The sequence below is a fragment of the Acomys russatus genome, chromosome 5, assembly GCF_903995435.1.
Source record: "Acomys russatus chromosome 5, mAcoRus1.1, whole genome shotgun sequence".
In the NCBI taxonomy this organism is placed as follows: Eukaryota; Metazoa; Chordata; class Mammalia; order Rodentia; family Muridae; genus Acomys; species Acomys russatus.
The window spans coordinates 47,406,121-47,427,812 of NC_067141.1; positions in this window are offsets into that span (position 1 = coordinate 47,406,121).

Here is a 21,692-nt window from a genome sequence, read left to right on the forward strand (position 1 = left end):
CTAGAGGGTCGCAGGGACCTTGCCGGCCTGCCAGTCCAGCTGAAACAGGCTCAGGGACAGAGTCTATCTTGATAAGTAAGGCGAACATAGATAAAACTTCCTGATGCCTATCTATGGCCTCCACACACTCACATGTAAGTGAGTGCACATGCGCACATAGGAATATTCCGCACAGAGAAGGGGGCGATGGGAAGGGGGAAGGCAAGACGGAAAAAAGAGAGGAAGAAAGGAAGGAAGGAATCAAGCATAGTGCTCCCCCCCCCCCCCCCCCGAGTTTCCACTGAATAAGTCCTGTCATTTTGGGTCCTACAAGATAGACACACTTCTTTACAGGAAAAGGATAAACATCATGGAAACATAAGCTGAATACTTTTTTTTTTTTTTTTAAGCTGACTACTTCTTAAAGTAATAGGAGGTAAAGAGAACTCTGGTGACAACCAGCCAAAGTGGATACACTTGAAAAACACTCGAGGCACTCAGGTAGACGCCACAGAGTGGAGATACCTGAATAATAGGTCTAAACTAGACCCAGAGGGAAAAAAAGACTTTATACCATGGTGAATCTAAGCAAGTCTCAGCAGAATGAAGCTGGCCTGTAACTGGCTAGCCTACCTATGTGAGCAGAACTCAAAATAAACTCCTTAAAGAAAGAAAACAAAATTCAGGTAACAGAGCAGCAAGAAGCAAAAGCTTCTACAACAGAAAGATTACAGAGTGTCCTGCTGTTAGGCATTCCACGTGAGGACCGAATTGAACAAGGGCCTAAATCCATCCCAGGTATGTTTTCTGTTTGGTGGTTCAGTCTCTGTGGGCCCTTATGTGCCCAGGTTAGTTGGTTCTGGTGGTTTTTTGTTTTGTTTTGTTTTGTTTTTTTGTGGTGGCCTTGACTTCTCTGGATCTTTCGATCCTTTGTCCACCCTCCCCCCACCCCCATGGAATTTTCCAAACTCACCTTTGGATCCCTTTTCCCTAACTGGGCTTCCGTGACTAGCCACAGTAGGAGAAGATGTACTTAGTCCTACTACGACTTGCTATGCCATGGGAGGCCTTCCTTTTTCTGAGCCTCTTCTGAGGATAAAAGGGAGGCTGAAAGGATAGCAGGTAGGTGAGGTGAGAGGGAGGGGCTGGGAGGAGAGGGAGGAGGGAAATCTATGATCAGGGTGTAAAATAAATAAGCTAATAAAAAGAAACAAAATTCTCCGAGTATGTCAGATATAAAACTAGCAATAAAAAAAAAGTAAAACCTGTTCTGAGCTGCATGTTAATTAGAACGTGCAATATCTAAGTTTAGTTATATAAACTGACTCATGTCTAATGAAAGACTAATAGCTTTAAAATTATTTATGAAACAATGTACAGATAGTGATCTTACAGTTTTACTTTAAGAAGATAGAACAAAATGACAAAATAAACTCAAAGACTTAGAAAAAATAAACCATGAACAGGAGATGTCAATAAAACAGCACATAAATAAATAGCAGAGAAAAATCATACGCAAAAAGAAAAGATTTGTTAAAAAAAAACTAATAAAGTTGAATGTCCTTTAGCTAAGTTGATCCAAAGAGACATTAAGTAATTATTATCCAGAAATAGATAAGAAAAAAATTTAAAGATCTTATACAATTAAAAGAATAACATGAATTATGAACAATTTTGCCAGCAAATATGTTAACTTGGATGAAAAAATTTAAATGTCAAGGAAGGACAAAGAATGCCAAAGTGATATAAAAATGGAACTTTAAAACCCGTGTCTATACAAGTAATTGTGTTCTCATGACTAAAACTTAAGTCCCAGAGGCTTTGCACTTGACTTCTATCAAACAGAGAAATACTAATTCTATATACACATTTTTCATTTAAAATAATGTTCCAAATATATAGAATGTGTTAATATCAGTAAATCAGAAAAACATTTGGGAAATATAAAAGATGAACATTTCAAGCAAATTGAAGATTAAGGAGAACTTCTCAACCACGACACCCAGTTTACATTTCATTTCTAAGAGAAATGAAAATATAAATATGCAGATTGTGACCGTTAGTGTTCATTTTCAACTTGACAGAAACCGCTACTGCCCGTGAAGCTGGCCGCTGGGTGTGTCTGAGGGGGCTTATCTAGGTAACATAACATTATCTAGTCACCCACTAGAGGTGAGTGACATTGTGTTCAACGATCTTCTTCCTGACTGTTAAGGTGATGGGACCAGATGCTTCAAAGTCCCTGTTTCCTTGACTTCCACACTGTGATGCGGTCATGGTACCTTTACCCATGAGCTAAAACACAGTCTTCCTCTTAAGATACTTTTATTGATATCTTATCACAGCAACAGGAAAGGAAACCAAGATGCACAAAATATCGGTATGAGAATATTTATGTCAATTTAGTCATAATAGCAGAAACCTTGAGATAGCTTCAAAGTGATCAAAGTAAGGCTAACAAATTCTGACCAGTACTTGGCAATAAAAATGAACTACTAACATGCAACAAAACGAATGACCTTGTGGAGATCATGTTAAATAAAGCCTTATCTAAACAGATAATGCTGATCTGTGCTGGGAAAAAGGCAGAGTGGTGATGGCTTCTGCAAAGGTGATATCAGAGATATCAGAGAAGAGATCTGATAATTGTTAGGAATGATGTATTATCATTTATGTACTTCAAACTATATGAATTCAGTTGTCACAGAAAAATAAGAACCACTACCAAATTTTGAATCACAGCAAATGATCTAGAGGTTGGAATATGCGAGATATTCCTGGTTCTTAAAACTTACTATGATTTTAACAACAGCAAAGCTAAAATCATCCCACTAGCTGACATCAGAATACACTAGGAAGCTAAAGTCATAAAACAAAAACAAAACCAGTGTCTGGTGACACAAAGCAGATTTATTGACAAATGCAACAGAATTGAGTATCCAGAAATTAACCTACACAAGGACACACTCAAAGACAGTAGAGAAATGTCAGTCTCTCCACTCTTAGCTTTGGGGGAAAACACCTCTGTTGGTTAGAAAAAAATTCTCATTAGGCCCCATTTCATAAAGATTCTGCTGTCTTCTAGTGGTGTCGAGCTAAGGACAAGCCTCAGATGCTGGACAGAGAGCGATCTTAAATGTACAACTCTGGCCATTTTGGATTTGGTCTCATCTCTCCTTTTAAAGCGTCTATTCCTGCCCTTTAGACTTTTAGAGTGGGAGTGCTTACTCTGTGTTATTGAATCTTGGAAGTCCTCCTCCTCCTCCTTCTTCCTTTTCTTCTTCTTGTTCTTCTTCTTGTTCTTCTTCTTGTTCTTCTCGTTCTTCTTCTCCTCCTCCTCCTGTTCAGGAGCTCACAGCTAAGAATTTGCCTTAAGTCTCAGAGGGTGTGTGATAGTCTTTAGAACTGTTAAGACTCTGGGGATTCCTGGAGCTGGAGATGGACTGTATTTTTTTTTTTTTTTTTTTTTTTTTTGCTTTGGCTTAGTGAGCTGTGGTTTTTAGATCAAGTTGACAAGGGTGGCCTTGTAATTATTCATCCTTGATGTCAATCTGATTAGACTGAGAAGCACTTAGCATCCTTGGAAAGCATATGAGAAGTGTGTCTTCAAGGGCCTCTTAAGAATTAATTAAGTGGGGAAGGCCCACACAAATGGTGGCCACACAGAGCGCACATATGGAAAAGGCTGGGGAGAAGAACCTTGAATTGATTTCAAAGCACAGGACACTGAGACTGGAGGATCATGACTGCAGCTCCTGTTGAGCACTCCATAGTGAGTGAGTGCACATATGGAAAAGGATGGAAGAAAAGGGAAAGGTGCTCACACAGTTATAGTCCCTCCTCCCCACTGCTTCATGACTGCTATGAGGATCCATCTTGCTTTCCGTAGCATGAAGGACTGATGCCTACGAAACTATCATGCACCTGTGAAACTATGCACTAAAATAAATCTTTCTTCCCTTTTATTATTTTGTTCAGGTGACTAACACATTTACCACCCTGGAGTGTGAAGTTTGTACACTTGAAGATAGCCTATCTCAAGTTTCACAGACTGGGACACAGTCTCAGTGAGGCAAAGGGCCTTTGTTGTTGTTGTTGTTGTTGTTGTTGTTGTTGTTGTTTAAGATTACACAATCAATGTACGCAAGATAACTGAAGCACGGTCAAGCTTCTTCGTCTATCTTCATCCCTCGGCCAATGCAATGCATCTGGAGTGTGGAATGATGTCTGTTCTTTACATTGACAAAGACCTAGACTGGGAAAAGTCTACTTTCCAAGAAGCTTTAAGACGCTTAATTTTATATTTTTAATGATATTTATATCTTTACAAGTTTATATGCAAGCATAAAATTAACATGAAGAAATTCTGTAGACACTTGAACCAATATCCTCCTATTGACATTTTGCAAAGTGTCAGTGCAGTGTCACAACTAGACAATGGTTTACTGTTTGGCTTGTAGTCTCGTATGCACGCTTCCTGGGTTTCTGTATTTTACCACACACACAGTCTTAGTGTTCACCCACATTGTCAAGACACTGAATAGTGTTCATCAGAACAAGTATCCTTCATGTTGCCGCTTGTAATGTCACCTCCTTCCCCACCCACCTCCTCCCATAAGCACCTCACCATCTTCTTCCCATTTCTAAAACGTTGTCATATCACAATATTACGTAAATGGAGACAGCTGGTACTGGCCTTTCAAGCTTACTAATGCTCCCTGGAGAGCCAACTAAGATCATCAGCAAGAAGATACCATGTTACAGGTATCAATCATTCGTTCTTTTTGTTTGTTTGTTTGTTTGTTTTGTTTTTCTGTTAAGACCTATGCTCTGATATGGAAGCAGTACAGTTTGTAAAACCATTCAAATGTGAAGTCATTTATCTAAGCCACTTCTGGATGTTACTATTAATAAAATTGTTATTGACAGTCACATACAAGCTCATGTGAATATAATTTTTCACTAGATAATTGCCCAAGGGTTCAATTGCTATGGTGATTCCATATTTTCTATCTATCTATCTATCTTTCTATCTATCTATCTATCTATCTATCTATCTATCATCTTTCTGCCTACCTATTATCTACCTACCTATCCATCGATCAAATCTTCTGCCAACTTGGTTTCTATAGTGACCATATCATTTAGCATCCCTGCAGCAATGGACATATCACCCACTTCTCCATATCCGCGACAGCATTTGGTGCTGCTACTCTTCTTCACAGTAGACACCCTGGTAGCTATGTGGTAGCATTTCAGCATGAAATGAGCTAGGATTTCTGTGAGGGATACTGATGGCAGACCTCCTGTGGTTATTTGTGAATGTCTGATCACTTGTGTCTTTTATCCTCTTTGGATTTGCATTGGTACTAGATTGTGGTTCACCATCAGATTCGTGGTTTACTCGGATTTTCTCCCACTTTGCTGCTTGGTTTTTCATCCTCGGCACAGGAACTTGCAGAGACATCAGAGGTTTTAGTTTGGATGAAGTCCAGCTTCCCCAGTTTTCCACTTTGATGGATCATGCTTTCGGTGTCAGGTCTAGGGAAGCTGCCAGAGTCTTCAGATGTTGCCCATTATGTGGTCTCACTGCACTTCCTCTGGACAGCTGTGACAGTGACTCCACTACTCCCTGCTAATTGCTTATGCCACTGAATATGAGCACAAACCACTATAAACCTATAGGTTACAAACAATGTAGCCCAGATCCTCCCTGAAGAATAACTCCTTGGCATTTTTCTTAAGATTGAATGAAGTCCTCCAATATTCCCACCATACAGAAAGGAACAGTGTCTCCTGCTGGAAGGCATGCTTCTTGGCCACCTGCATGACTTCTGCCAAAGCACCCACTACCCTCTAAACACACTCTCTACTCTTCCAAAGAAACTGTCAAAGATGTGCCAAATGGCCCATAATTACAGTAGTGACAAGAATGGTGGTAGAAAAGTGAGACTGTATATGGTATGCATAGGTGTGTGTACATGTGTGTGAATACGCATGTGAAGGCTAAAGGTCAAGGATCTTCCACTATCATTCACCATCTTACTTTTTGCCACTGAGCCTGGCAGTCACTGATTTGGGAAGATTAGTCATGTGCCAAGCTCCAGGGACTCTCTTGTCTTCACCTCCCCACTGCTAGGACCACAAGCACATGGGGATGTACCTGATTTTTCAATGTAGACACTAGGGGTCTGAATTCAGGTCCTCATGCTTGAATGGCAAGTACTTTGCCAACTGAAGCTTCTTCTGCCACTGAAAGTACTGCCTAATTCAGCAAGTCCACCCCACATGCCACCACCTCCGCAGAGAACTCCATGATTGCTCCTAAGTACCTTGCATTCTTCCCCCCGTGTCACTAACTCAGTAGCACCATGCACCCCTCTTGAACCACTTGGTTTGCTTTCCTGCCTGTTCTTGCTTGATCTTATCCATTTTCTGAAATACTTGGCTGCCCATGGCAAACAATGTATTCTCTTCCTCTTTGATGCCCCTGAAATAGTTAACACACAACAAACACCAAGAATCATTGAGTTAACAAGAATGGACATGGCATCCATGTAAACACACATCCTGTCCTCACCATGCCCACTGTCCAGTCAACTCAGATGCAAGCAGAATTGTCTTTATAATCTCCAGATCAGCTTTAAGAGTTGACTCTTAAGAATTACTTCTTTTCCTGGGTAGCTACGCTCAACACCTGACAACAACAGAAGGAAAACAGAAACACTGACTCTAATTCCATACTGCATATTTAAACTATTCTATTGGCAGTGTGTATATTCATTTCCATTAATAAACTAGCATGCCATGTCCCCAACAGCTTGTTTACTGTGTTATGATAGACACTCTCCAGTTTTCTCTGAAATTGAAAAGTCTAGTTGCTGGGACTCCCAGTAGAATGAGTGGCTCTTTTTTTTTTTTTCTTAATCCCAAATATTTTCTACAGAATATATGCCTATTGTTTCCAGCACATGGAATATACTTTATACATTCTTGCCACATTAAACACCTAGAATCACAAAGTCATAAAAGCCTTGTTAGCTTCCTAAAACATCTCACAAAAACACAAAATCTCATAGCATTCAAGATAACACAATGTCAACTTGTTAATAGCAAAGACAGATAGCACAAATAATATCAAAGCCTGCTTTTTTTAATGTTTGTTTTTCAACTTTGACAAATGGCTTGGATCTTCTGGTTTATAAAAATGTTTCTCTGTTTATAACCCTTCAAGAAAATCTGCCTTCCTCGGTTTTAAATTTTTTATTTGCTTTACTTCACAATTGTAGCCCCCACCCTCCCGTCCTCCTCTCCTTTATTCCCCTCCCCTAGTTCTCCAAGAACGGGAGCCCTTCTCGGCTACAGACTGACCCCAGCTTCTCAAGTGTTATCAAGACTGTCTGCACTCTCTTCCTCTGTGGCATGGGAAGGGGGGAAGTGATCAAAGTGAAGGCAACAGAGTCCAGGACAGGGACAGCCCCTGCTCCCCTTAATAGGGGACCCACATGTAGACTGATCTGCCTCTCAGCTACATCTGAGCATCTATCTAGGTCTTCTCCCTGCATGGCCCTTGTTTAGTGTGTCAGTCTCTGTAGCATCCCTCCCTCCCTGGGACCAGATTTGTTGGCTTTGTTGGACTTCTTGTGGAGCTCCTGTCTCCTCTGGGTCCTTCTATCCCTTACACATCTGTAGAACTCCCTGTGCTCCAGCCCAAAGTTTGGCTGTGGGTCTTAGTATCTGCTTTGATCCTTTGCTAGGTGGAGTCTTTCAGAGGACAACTATAGTAGGCTTTCATCCTGTTCCCTCTCTTCATCTGCTTCCAGTATCTATTCTATTTGCCCTTCTGGGTAAGAAATAACCATTCTCTCTAAGGTCCTCCTTATTACTTAGCTTCTTTAAGTCTGTGGATTGTCATATGTTTATCCTGTATTATATGGCTAATATCGGCTTATAAATGCGTATATTACATGTGTGTCCTTCTAGGTCTGGGTTACTTCACTCAGGATGATTTTCTCCACCTCCATCCATTTGCCTGCAAATTACATGATGTCCTTGTTTTTGATAGCTGAAGAGTACCGCAGTTTCTTTATCCATTCTTCAGTTAAGGGACTTATAGGTTGTTTGCAGTTTCTGGCTATTACAAACACCACCACTGTGAACATAGTTGAGCAAATGGTGGAACGTCTTTTGGATATATACTCAAAAGAGGTAGGGCTGGGTCTTGAGTTGGCAGAAAGTGACAGAATGATTTCCAAAGTGGCTGTACAAGTTTACACTCCCCACCAGCAATGGAAGAGTGTTCCCCTTTCTCTACATCCTCACCTGCATGTGCTGTCACTTGAGTTTTTTATTTTAGCAATTCCAATGGGTATAAGATGGAATCTCAGAGTTGTTTTGATTAGCATTTCCCTGGTGGCTAGGCATATTGAGCTTTTCTTTAAGTGCCTCTCGGCTATTAATTATTCCTCTGTTGAGAATTCTGTTTAGCTCTGTATCCCATTTTTAATTGGATAATTTGGTTTGTTGTTTAATTTCTTGAGTTCTTTACATATATTGGATATTAGCCCTTGGTTATGTGTGGGCTTGGTGAAGATCTTTTCCTAGTCAGCAGACTGTCATTTTGTTTTATTGATGATACCTTTTTTTTTTTAAAGAGTTTTCATTTTATTTTTTTATGTACACACACACATATACATGCATTCATGATGTGGCATGTGTAGTGTTTAGAGGACAAGTTTTGGGACTTACTTTTCTCCTTCTGAAGTGGGGTCCAATAATTCAGTCCAGGTCATCAGAATTCTGTGGCAAATACCTTTATCTTCCGAGCTATTGTTCTGACCCACCCCTCTCCTTCTCCTCTGTCTTCTCTTCTCTTCTCTTCTCTTCTCTTCTCTTCTCTTCTCTCTCCTTCCCCCCCACCCCACCTCAGATAAGGATTTGCTAAGTCAGTCAGGATGGTCCCAAATTCAATGCAATCCACTGCTGAGCCTCCCACAGGCTGGGATTATAGGCCTGTACTCCATGTCCATCTCTCTTCATTTCCTAGTAGAAAGTTAAAACTCTCTTTCCCTAAGGACCTGTTCTTCTCAGATTAAAATAGGTTTCATTGTGAAGGCCTCTGTAAGGTGCTACAGTCTCCATCTTGTCTGCATAGACTTTCCGATCATAAGAATTCTTGCTATGGTTTCTAGTAACTGTCATCTCAACAGTCACCCAATCGAGGAGAACGGCTGTGATGCAAATCCACCAGCCATAGGAACACACAATTGGTCTCTCAGAGGACAGCTATGCTAGGCTTATCTGCAAGTACAGTAGAATAGAATGAACAGTGTTAGGGGTAGGCTCTGTCTCATAGCATGAGTCTCAAGCTGGGCCAGCAATTGGTTGCCCATTCCCTCAATTTCTGCTCCATCTTTATCCCTAACCATCTTGTAGGCAGGACCAGCAACTGAAGGAGACAGATGCAGAGATGCACAGCCAAACATTAGGCAGAGTTTGGGGAATCCTATGGAAGGGGAAGGGGAAGAATTGAAGGAGCCAGAGAAGTCAAGCATACCACAAGAAAACATAGAATCAACTACTTGGGCCCATAGGGGCCCACAGAGACTGAACCACCAAAAAGAGAGCATGAACAGGAAGGACTTAGACCCTCGGCACATATTTACCAGTTATGCAGTTTGGTCTTCACATGGGAACCCTAACAGCAGGATCAGGGGCTGTCTGTGACTCTGTTGCCTGCCTTTGGATCTCTTCTCCCTAACTGTGCTGCCCTGTCTAATCATAACAGGAGCAGATGTGCCTAGTTCTACTGCACTTGATATGGCAAGGTGGGTTGATATCCATAGAAGGCCTCCCCTATTCTGAGGATAAAGGGAAGATAGGAGGATGGGGGGAAAGGAGGTGACAGAGAGTGACTGGGAGGAGAGTAGGAAGGGGAAGCTGCAATCAGGATATGAATTAATTAATTTATTTATCAAAAATTTTAAAAGAACACACTGTAGGAGCATGCGCTAGAGTGTGAGATAGAAAGTTTGCTGTCAAGAGCTGCTCTGGAAAGCTTTTTTTGTTTCCACCCTGGAGCAGATGTGTGCAACTGCCACCTTTAGTGGAGGATTCTTTCGTACGTGCACACACAAATAGCTCTCATGAACATCTGCTGTCTGCTGTTCTCTGTTTGTTGCCACTAAGGGAGGATGTAAAAATAAATAAATTGTCGCTGCAGCTTGGAGAGAGATCACTCTGCAGAACAGTGGTTCTGAATGCTATGAACCCCCAGCCAAACATGAAAGCTATTGTGGCCAGGGAAACCTTTCATGGGTGCTATAGCATTAGAGGAAAAATAAGAGCTTGCCAAGTGGGAAGCAAAGAATGGGGAAAGGGTCATTCCAAGCAAAGTCATAACTCAATGTGGCCAACCCATCAATGGGGTTCTTTTGGGGTAGAGATGGATATGAGTGTAATGCATCAGTATGCATAGGCAAGCTGGAACAAGTATTTTAAAAGACTTTGATTTGCTGTTATTAATGTTTTGATTGACAACAGGTACTCAGGATAATTAGATACAGGGAGTGTGGGCCATTTGTGATCTGTGTTGAACATTTTTAAAGACTATCTCATCCTCTCCTCATGGCTATGTGCTACTCCTTGCTCTTTGAATGAACGATCGTTCAAGAATTGCTGCAGCCCGTTTTGCCTTCATTGCTGGGAAAGGCTGTTCTCAACATGCTATACAACAATTCTCCCTCCGTATGGGAAGGAGAAACAAAAAGATTTCCAAATTTCTCAGTGTCGGAGTTCTAGGAATCTGTTTTTAATGTGTTTTATTTGTGACTGAAGGCTCCCTCCTCAGTTCAATTCCAGCCACTCTTAAAATCCCATTTTAAAGCCTTGTTTGAAGGGGCTGGGACCAACTGGCCCACCAGAGCCACCTTGTCAGCAGTGAACTAAAAATAGCTTTCTTGGTAACATCATTCATTCCACACACCCTTGAACCCTCCCTCTCCTCCTTCAATGGCAAGCCTTATCCAGTGGTGATCCTACCAGTGACTTATTCATGGCTTTTTTCTAACTCCCTCCCATCTCAATGCTACACATATGGTAAATGATGTTCCCATTATGTAAATCAACACTATGAGAGGAAAAAATAAGATTCAGTAGAATTTCATCCAAGAGAATATTGCAGCCCAAATAATTTTACAAGAAATATTTTAGCCAATGTTTGAGAAAGAGGCAATTTATATGCTATGTATGCTTCTTCAGAATAAACAAAAAGATGGAACACATCCTAAAGCATTTACAAACCCAATACAGCAGGATGATAAAATGACCCAAAAAATACAAAATAAAGATGGAACCCCTCTATGGAAACAGAGCATGATGAAGATAGCCTAGATTTTTAAAATCAAGGTTATAGAACTCACCAGGTTTATCTCCTTGGAAACACTCTAGTTTTCATAGCTATGATGATTTTTAATAAGATGATAAAACCCAACAACAGTACAACATACTGTGAATTAGTTTAGGTTTTGGAAAATTGATAAAGAAGAAAGAAGAAGAAGGAGGAGGAGAAGGAGGAGGAGGAGGAGCAGCTTACACTGGCTACTTCCCTAGTAATGTTCTAAGTCCTTCCTGTGCATCAATTACTAAGCTTTCCAATGTCCACGGGTAATATGCTAATCCTAACTTTATAGGTGAATTAACCAAGACAGGAAGAAGAGAACCACCAGAACCACAGAACTTGTGTATTACAGAGCTACACATAAGATGTATATATTCTCCCAAAATTTATATGCTGAAACTCTAGGCCCCAAGTTGATAGTGTTAAGAGTTAGTGTTTATTGGAGGTAATCAAATTACACTATAAGTAAAGAAGAGACTAATAGTCTCTAAACAATGAAAACTGTAGACTGAGGGTTGACTGTATAGACTACATTTTCACTTACTTCAAGTACTGGTTCAGCCATGCATAGTGCTGGGGTCAACAAAGAGTTCTGATGACTACAGAAATATTGACCTCAAGCTCTTTGAGAAAACTCTTTCCATTTGAATGCACCTAGATTATCAACTAGCTGAACGATGCTTAGCAATGAGCATCGTATAGTTTGTGTTATCTGGGGTAAGAAAAATGGAATCATTCACTAGAAATAAAGGAAGAGAAATATGGTATGTTTTACTCTCTATTTTTTCTGGAAATATCTCCAAAGGAAAGAGAATATTACAAAAAACTTTGCCTCTTCCCTCAGCATGAAGATCTTTCTCCTCTTAGGAGATGCTAATTAACTGTTGAGTTTTATGAGAAATCATGAAATGGGATAAGGAATTCTGTGAATGGCATCCATGTGTCTACTGTAGACTCACAAGAAAATGGTTGGAGTGTTTGAGGAGTGTGTCTACACTCTGAGATGGGTTACAGAGTGCAGGCACTACAATTCCAGTGCCAAAAGAATTAAAAACAGAGCATTGGAAAGTGGAACAGAACAAGAGAAAATCTGGAATAGGGCATTCAGTTTCAAATGCAAAATGAATGCAACTGCAGAGAATGAAAACCAAGCTTAAACACATAGATCTTCTGCAAGCAGGCACCAGGCCCTCAGTTCCAGACAACCCAGAGAGCAGAAGGGAAACTGCATGACAAGAGACCAAAGACATAGAGCAGATCAAGGACGGAACATCAAAGAGATGAAGGGAACCTGTGGAGACTCAGAAAACACAATTAACAGTGCACTCCTCACTGAGCAGCTTTACAGTCCAACCACACAGGAAGCCTGAGGTCTGCATTAAGTGCAGGTGCCAGGAAAAAAAACAAAAAAAAAACAAAAAAAAAAACAAAAAACTTTCTTTCTCCCAGCATCCTACCAGAACAGTGCCAAGAAACTGTCATAAAAAGATCCCTAGTAGGACCAAAGTTAGGTTGCTTTGCAGTCATCAGTCCCTCCCTACATATTTTGTTCTGGGAATCTAGAGCAAGTGTCTGATAGTTGTACTCAGAACTGACCTGAGAATCTCTCTGGCATGGGAGAAATAACAAAATAAAACCTTTGAGTCAGAACCATGGAGAGTTCCACATATCCTAACTTCAGCATCTCAACACCAAAATAGGGAACCTAGCTACCAAAGTGAGCAGAAGGCAAAAGAAGTGGCTAAGAAATTTACAGGGAGCCAAGTCTCAGAACCACTGTGTCCTAGCACAAGCAATGGGACAAACTACATATATCTCAAAGCTATAACAATCCAACCCCATTAGAATTAAAAAATACTTCACCTGAAATGAAATAGTGATTAAAAATCGAACCAATGGCTTACTCCCAGATGCACAGGTGCCAATATAGAATCACCAGAGCAGAAAAATCAAGGCAACATGACTCCTATAAAAGGAGTGTCATGGTAATAGACTTCAAAGGGTATAAAGCCAACAAAAAATTCAACGAATGATTATAGTGATGTTTAAAAGAAGACATAAATAGAATTCTGAGTGGATTCAAAGAAAAAGCAAATAAACCACTGAATTAAATGTGAGAGATAATATAGGATTTTAAAGCAAACTTACATAAACATAGAACTACAAAGAAAAAAAATAAAACAGAATTTTGGAAATAAGAAGCCCAAGAAGGTAAATAAAAATGCAATGGAAGGTCTCGCCAATAGAATGGACCAAGTGGAAGACCTGAAAATAAGACATGAATTAGAGCATTCAAAAAATAGTAATATAATAAAGTATAAAGAGAATATGTAAGATCCTAGGTAAGCCACTAATAAACCAAATTTATGAATCATAATCATAGAACAGTGGAGGGGGTTACAAGCTAAAGACACATAAAATATAATCAATAAAATATAGCAGAAAGTTTCCCAAATATATAAAAGAGGTAGAAGGAGCTTTTAGACATCAAACTGTCAAGACGAGAAAAGAATCTTCCCGTGTCATATTACAGTTAAGTCACTAAGCCAGACAGTGGTGGCTCATGCCTTTAATCCCAACACTTGGGGGGCAGAGTAAAGTTCTATGAGTTCAAGGCCAGCTTGGTCTACAGAATGAGTTCTAGGACAGCCAAGGCTACACAGGGAAACCCTGTCTTGAAAAAAAAAAAAAAGACACTAAGTATGCAAACAAAGACAAAACTTGAAAGCTCTAAGCATGAAGTTATATTTAAAGAGAAACCTAACAGACTAATTGTAGATTTCTTAAGAATAGCTCTCCAAAGGTTAGGAGGGTATCCAATGATGTAGTTTAAGCTATAAAGATAATAATTGTCAACCCAGATTACTGTTTTCAGCCATGCAACCCTCCGTAATTGATTGAGAAAGAAAAAATATCACTATGAACAAGGGCAGGGCACATAGGGGGGTCTGGTGGGCAGAAAGGGAAAGGGAGGAAATTATATAATTACATTTAACATTTTTTAAAATTTTATTTTTAATTTATACATTCATTTTATATTCTGATCATAGCCCTCTTCCTCCTCTCCTCCATGTCCCCATCTTCCATTGCCTTCAGAAAAGGGAGCCAACAACAACAACAACAACCCACTCCAGCACTTCAAGTCACATCAGGACTGCACTCCTCCTCATCCACTGAGGCCAGGCAAGGGTGAAATGATTAAAAGAGTCCATGTCATAGATAGCACCAGCTCAACTTAGTAGGGAGCCCACATGAAAATCAAACTGCCCATCAGTTACATATGTGTGGGGGCCTGAGTCCAGTCCATGCATGCTCTTTGGTTGGTGCTTTCATCTCTGTAAGCCCCCATGGGTCTAAGTTAGTTGACTCTGTTGGTCTTCTAGCAGAGTTCTTGTCCCTTCCACGTCCTTCTAGCCTTCCCTCCCACTCTTCCACAGGACTCCTCGAGCTCCACCTAATGTTTGGCTGTGAGTCTCAGCATCTGATTTGCTCAACTGGGTGGGGGTGGGGTGGGGTGTCTCAGAAAATGGTTAAGTTCGGCTCCTGTCTGTAAACACAGGGGAGTTTTGTTAATGGTGTTAGGGGTTGGTTCTCTCCCATGGAGTGGGTCTCAGTTTGTGCCACGCAATGGTTGCTTATTTTCTCAGTCTCTACCTGTGCACATCTAGTAGGTAGGGTGTATTTACATTCAAAAATTTTGTAGGTAAATTTTGGTTTTCCCTTCCTACTACTACAGGTCCTGCCTGGCTAGAAGGTGGCCTCCTCAGTCTCATGTGTGCCTCTGCTAGGAGACTCAGCTGGAGACATCCCCATATCCTCCCTGTAGCCCACCCTGTAACAGGTCTCAAGTTTGTCTCAGTGGTGCCCCCTCCTTTGGTTTCCCTTTTCTCTCTAAGACCTTTAATCTCCTCTCCCCACTCTCCATATATATGATCTCCCCACCTCATTTCCCTCCCCAAAACCTCTCCTATAAAGTTCTCTCTTTACTTCCTCTTCCACTGTCTATTCTATTTCCTTATTCAAGGAGGGCCTCTTTGTTAGTTAGACTCTTTGGATCCATGATTTGTAGTATAACTATCCTGCAATATATGACTAATATCTGCTTATAAGTGAGTATATACCATGTCTATCTTTCTGGGCCTGTGTATCCTCACTCAGGATGATCCTTTCTAGTTCCATCCATTTGCCTGAAAATTTTACAATTTCCTTTTTAATAGCTGAGTAGTATTCCATTGTATAAATGTACAATATTTTCTTTATCCATTCTTCAGTTGAGGAACATCTAGGTTGCTTCCAGTTTCTGGCTATTAAGAATAAACTCTCTATGAATATAGTTGAACAATGTCCTTGTGGTATGATGGAGCATCTTTTGGGTATAGGCCCAGGAGTGGTACAGCTAGTTCTTGAGGTATTATTATTTCCAATTTTCTGAGAAAGTGCCAGCCAGATTGATTTCCAAAGTGGTTGTACAAGTTTGTACTCCCACCAGCAATGGAGGAGTGTTCCACTTTCTCCGCATTCTCACCAGCATGTGCTATCACTTGAGGTTTGTTTTTTTTGTTGTTGTTGTTTTTTTTTTTATCTTAGCCATTCCAACAGGTGGAAAATTGAATTTCAGAGTTATTTTGACTTATATTCCTTGATGTCTAATAACGTTAAGTATTTCTTTAAGTGCTTCTTGGCTATTTGAGATTCTACTGTTGAAAATTATCTGTTTAGTTCTGTACCCCATTTCATAGTTGGATTATTTGGTTTGTTGGTGTTTAATTTCTTGAATTCTGTATATACTTTGAATATTATTTGGTTTGTTGGTATTTAATTTCTTGAGTTCTCTATATATTTTGGATATAAGGCCTTTGTCAGATGTAGAGTTGGTGAACATCTTTTCCCAATTTGTAGGCTGCCATTTTGTTCTGTTGACAGTGTCCTTTACCCTACAGAGCTTTTTTAGTTTCATGAGGTGCAATTTATTAATTGTTGGTCTTAGAGCCTGGGCTATTGGTATTCTGTTCAGGAAGTTGTCTCCTGTGCCAATGACTTCACGGTTGGTTTCCACTTTCCCTTCTAACAGAGTTAGTGTTTCAGGTTTTATGTTGAGGTCTTTGATCCATTTGGACTTGGATTTGAATTTTGTGCCAAGTGATAAATATTGATCTATTTGCTTTTTCTACATGTAGACATCCAGTTGGACCAGCAACATTTGTTGAAGGTGTTTTTCTTTTCCCAGTTTATGGTTTTGGCTTCTTTGTCAAAAATGAAGTGTCCATAGGTGTGTGGGTTTATTTCTGGGTCTTTTATTTGGATCCATTGATCAACCAGTGTGTTTCAATGCCAATACCATGCAGTTTTTATTACTATTGCTCTGTAGTACAGCTTGAAGTCAGGGATGGAGACACCTCAAGAAAGTCTTTTATTTTATAGAATTGTTTTAACTATTCTTGGTTTTTTGAAGTTGAGAGTTGTTCTTTCAAGGTTTATGAAGATTTTGTTGGTATTTTGATGGGAACTTCATCAAATCTATAGATTATTTTTGGCAATATTGCCATTTTTACTATGTTACTCCTATCAATCCATGAGCATGGGAGATCTTTCCATGTTCTGATATCTTCTTACATTTCTTTTTTCAGACACTTAAAGTTCTTGTCATACAGGTCTTTGACTTGCTGGGTTAGAGCTATACCAAGATACTTTATTTATGGTTATTGTGAAGAATGTTGTTTCCCTAATTTCTTTCCCAGCCTATTTGTCATTTGTATAAGAAGGGCTACTGTTTTTTATAATTAATTTTTTATCCAACCACTTTGGTGAAGGTGTTTATCAGCTGTAGGAGTTCTCTGGTAGAATTTTGGGGGTCACTTACGTGTACTATCATATCATCTGTCAGTAGAGATACTTTGACTTCTTCATTTTCAATTTGTATCCTTTAATCTGCTTTAGTTGTCTTATTGCTCTAGCTAAAATTTCAAGTACTATATTGAAGAGATAGAGAGAAAGTGAACAGCCTTGTCTTGTTCTTGATTTTTGTGGAATTGCTTGGAGTTTCTCTCTATTTAATTTGATGTTGCCACGAACTCTGGTGCCTCATATTTGACCATGTCCCCTGGAGGAGGAGACCTGGTGGCACTCAGAGGAAGGATAGCAGGTTACCAAGAAGAGACTTGATACCCTATGAGCATATACAGGGGGAGGAAATCCCCCTCAGGAACAGTCATAGGGGAGGGGAATAAGAGGAAAATGGGAGGGAGGGAAGAATGGGAGGATACAAGGGATGGGATAACCATTGAGATGTAACAAGAATAAATTAATAAAAAATTAAAAATTTTTGATGTTTAATATCAGGTTGCTATATATAGCTTTTATTATGTTTAAGTATAGGCCTTGTATCCCTTATTTCTCCAAGACTTTTAACATGAAGGGGTACTGGATTTTGTGAATGGCTTTTTCTGCATCTAATGAGATAATAATTAAATTTTTTCTTTCATGTATTAATATGTTGAACCATTCCTGAATCCCTGAGATAAAGTCTACATGATCATGATGGATGATATATTTGATGTGTTCTTAGATTCGGCTTTGAGTATTTTTACATCAGTGTTCCTAAGGGAGATTGGCCTGAAATTTTCTTTCATGGTTGAGTCTTTGTGTGGTTTAGGTGTCAATGTGACTGTAGCATCATAGAATGAGTTTGGCAATGTTCTTTCTATTTCTATTTTGTGGAATAATTTGAAGAGTATTGGTATTAGCTCTTCTTTGAAAGTCTGGTAGAATTCTGTTCCAAAAAACTTCTGGTCCTGAGCTTTTTTTGGTTGGTAGACTTTTGAAAAGTGCTTCAGTTTCCTTCGGGGTTATATAACTATTTAAACTGTTTACATGATCTTGATTTAACTTTGGTAAGTGAAATCTATCAGGAAAATCATCCATTTCATTTAGATTTTCCAATTTGGTGGAATATGGGTTTTTGAAGTAACACCTAATGATTCTTTGGATTTCCACAGTGTCTGTTGTTATGCCCCCTTTTCATTTCTGATTTTGTTAATTTAGATACTGTCTCTCTGCATTTTAGTTAGTTTGGCTGGGGGGCTTTCTATCTTATTAATTTTCTCAAAGAACCAGCTCTTGGTTTCACTGATGCTTTGATCTCTTTGTTTTTAAGTTATTGATTTCAGCCCTGAGTTAGGTTATTTCCTGCTGTCTACTACTCTTAAATGTGTTTGCTTCTTTTTGTTCTAGAGCTTTTAGGTGTCCTTTTAAATTGCTAGTATGTTTCTAATTTATTGACTTCAACTGTGAGTTTGATTATTTCCAGAAATCGACTCCTCTTGGATGTTTCTGCTTCTTTTTTCGCCCTAGGGCTTCCAGATGTGTCTTAGGTTGCTTATGTGGGATATTTCCAATTTTTTTAATAAAGGCACTTAGTGTTATGAATTTTCCTCTTAGCACTACTTTTAATGTATTTGGATATGTTGTTCCTTTGTTTTCATTGAATTTCAGGAAGTCCTCAATTTCTTCCCTCACCCAGGTGCCATTAAGTAGAGAGTCGTTTAGTTTCCATGTGTGTGCAGGCTTTTTGTTATCAGAGTTCTCCAATTTCTTTATGAAGGCATTTAGTGCTATGAACTTTCCCCTTAGCACGGCTGTCACTGTGTCTCATAAGTCTGGGCAGGTTGTCCCTTCATTTTACCAAATTCATTGAATTCATAGAAAGTCTTTAACTTCTTTATTTTTTCCTTGATCCAGACAGTGGTCATTGAGCAAAGAGTTGTTCAGTTTGAATGAGTTTGTAGATTTTCTTTTGTTTCTGTTGTTGTTGAAATCTAGCTTTAATTCATTGTTGTCTGATAAGATACAAGGGGTTATTTCAATTTCCTTCTATCTGTTGAGGCTTGCTTTGTGACCAAGTATATGGTCAATTTTGAAGAAGGTTCTGTGAAGTGCTGAGAAGAATATATATTCCTTTGTGTTTGGGTTAAACATTCTCTGGATATCTGTTATCTATAGATATTTGGTTCATGACATCTGTTAATTTCCTTATTTCTCTGTTTAGTTTCTGTCTCAATGGTCTGTCCTTTGGTGAGAGGGGTGATAAAGTCTCCCACTATTATTGTGTGGGGATTGATGTGTGATTTAAACTTTAGTAATGTTTCTTTACAGATGTAGATGCCCTTGTATTTGGAGCATATATGTTCAGAATTGAGGTGCCATCTTGGTGGATTTTTCCTTTGATGAGTATGAAATGTCCTTCCTCATCTCATTTGATTAATTTTCACTGAAAGCCTATTTTACTAGATATTAGAATGGCTACTCCAGCTTGCTTCTTGTGTCGCTTTGCTTAGAAATCCTTTTTTCAGACCTTTATTTTGAGGCAATATCTATCTTTGTTGCTAAGCTGTGTTTCTTGTATGCAGCAAAATGATGCAGCTTTTTGCATATCCATTTTGTCAGCTTGTGTCTTTTTATTAGGGAATTAAGTCTGTTGATGTTGAGAGTTATTAATGACCAATGATTGCTAATTCCTGTTATTTTGATGTTGGTGGTTGTACTGTTCTTGTGTGTTTACCTACTTTTTGTTTTGTGGCAGTGGCCTTATTTACTTCCTGTGTTTTCTTGGGTGTAATTTACTTCCTTTCAGCTGGAGTTTTCCTTCTAGTATCTTCTGTAAGGCTGGGTTTACATGTAGACATTGTTTAAACTTTGTTTTGTCATGGAATATCTTGTTTTCACCTTCTACGGTGATTGAAAGTTTTGCTGAGTATAGTAGTCTGGGCTGACATCTGTTGTCTTACAGGGTCTGCAAGACACCTGCCCATGCCCTTCTGGCATTTAGAGTCTGATGAGAAGTTAGGAGTAATTCTGATAGGTTTGTCTTTATACGTTACTTGGCATTTTCCACTTGCAGCTTTAAATATTTTTTTTCTTAGCACTGTACATTTAGTGTTTTGATTATTATGTGGTAGGAGGAATTTCTTTTCTGGCTTAATCTATCTGGTGTTATGTAGGCCTCTTGTATGTTTATAGGTATCTCTTTCTTTAGGTTGGGGAAATTTTCTTCTATGATTTTGTTGAAAATATTCTCTTGGCCTTGGGATCTTCTTTTCTATTCCTATATTCTTAGCTTTTATCTTTTCATAGTATCCTTGATTTCTTGGATGTTTTGTGTCAGAAATTTTTTAGATTTAACATTTTCTTTGGCAGGTACATCAATTTCTTCAATTGTGTCTTCTACACCTGAGATTTTTCCCCATCTCTTGTATTCTGTTGGTGATGCTTACCTCTATATTTCCTGTTTTCTTTCCTAAATTTCCCATATCCAGGATTTTCTCAGTTTGTTTTGTTTTCATTTTCAGGTCTTGAACTATTTTATTCATTTTCTTCCCGTGTTGGTTGTATTTTCCTGTATTTCTTTAAGTGATTTATTTATTTCCTTTAGGGGCTCTACTCTATCTGTTTGATTGTAATATCCGGTACTTCTTTAAAGGATGTATTTGCTTCCTCTTTAAATACATCTATCATCTTCAATAGCATAGATTTAAGGACATTTTCTTGTGTTGTAATTGTACCAGGGTATCCAGCGCTGCTTGCATTGAGTTTCGGAGGTGTCACCTTCACCTGGATTTTGTTGACTGCGTTCTTATGCTGGCCTCTAGTCCTCTGGTTGTCTCTGGCACTAGCTGGTAGATCCTGGTGCCTGCTCGGTTTCTTGAGATTATGGGAAGAACCCTGGGCAGGAGGCTGGATGTTCCTGGACCAGCCCTCCTCAGGATGGTAGGTATAGTTGTACACAGGCTGCTGGATCTTAGGGAATATCCTACAGTTCTCCTCAGGTGGCTATGTCCCAATTATACCCATAGGCAGGAGATTGGAGTTGGGATGTCTAGCCTATATGATCCTGAAGACCAACAGGTCTCCTTAGGACCCCAGAATCCCTCCTCTCATCAGGGGAACTGCCAGAGTCAGCAGCCCTGTCACTTGCTTGCATGCTCTGTAGTCTCTGAGCTCAAGCTGTCCAGACACCTTCAGGGCTGTGTGCCGCCAATTTGGCGCAAGATCCTGTGTACTCCTAAGGTCTGGCTTGTCTCTTCATGGGTAAAACTGTGGACCTGTTTGCCTGTATCCTGGGAGTCAGATGGCCAGAGGCTGGAACTGTGCACCCCTGGAATCCTGGAGTTTACCCCAGGATGGTGGGAATAACTCAGTGGCCAGAGGCTGGAAGTGGTAGGTCCCAGCTGGCATTTTGGAGTCTACAGCACAACCTCTCATTCTCATTTCCTCTCCATTCACTGTGGACCTGCTACTCAGAAAATGTGCATGCTAGGTA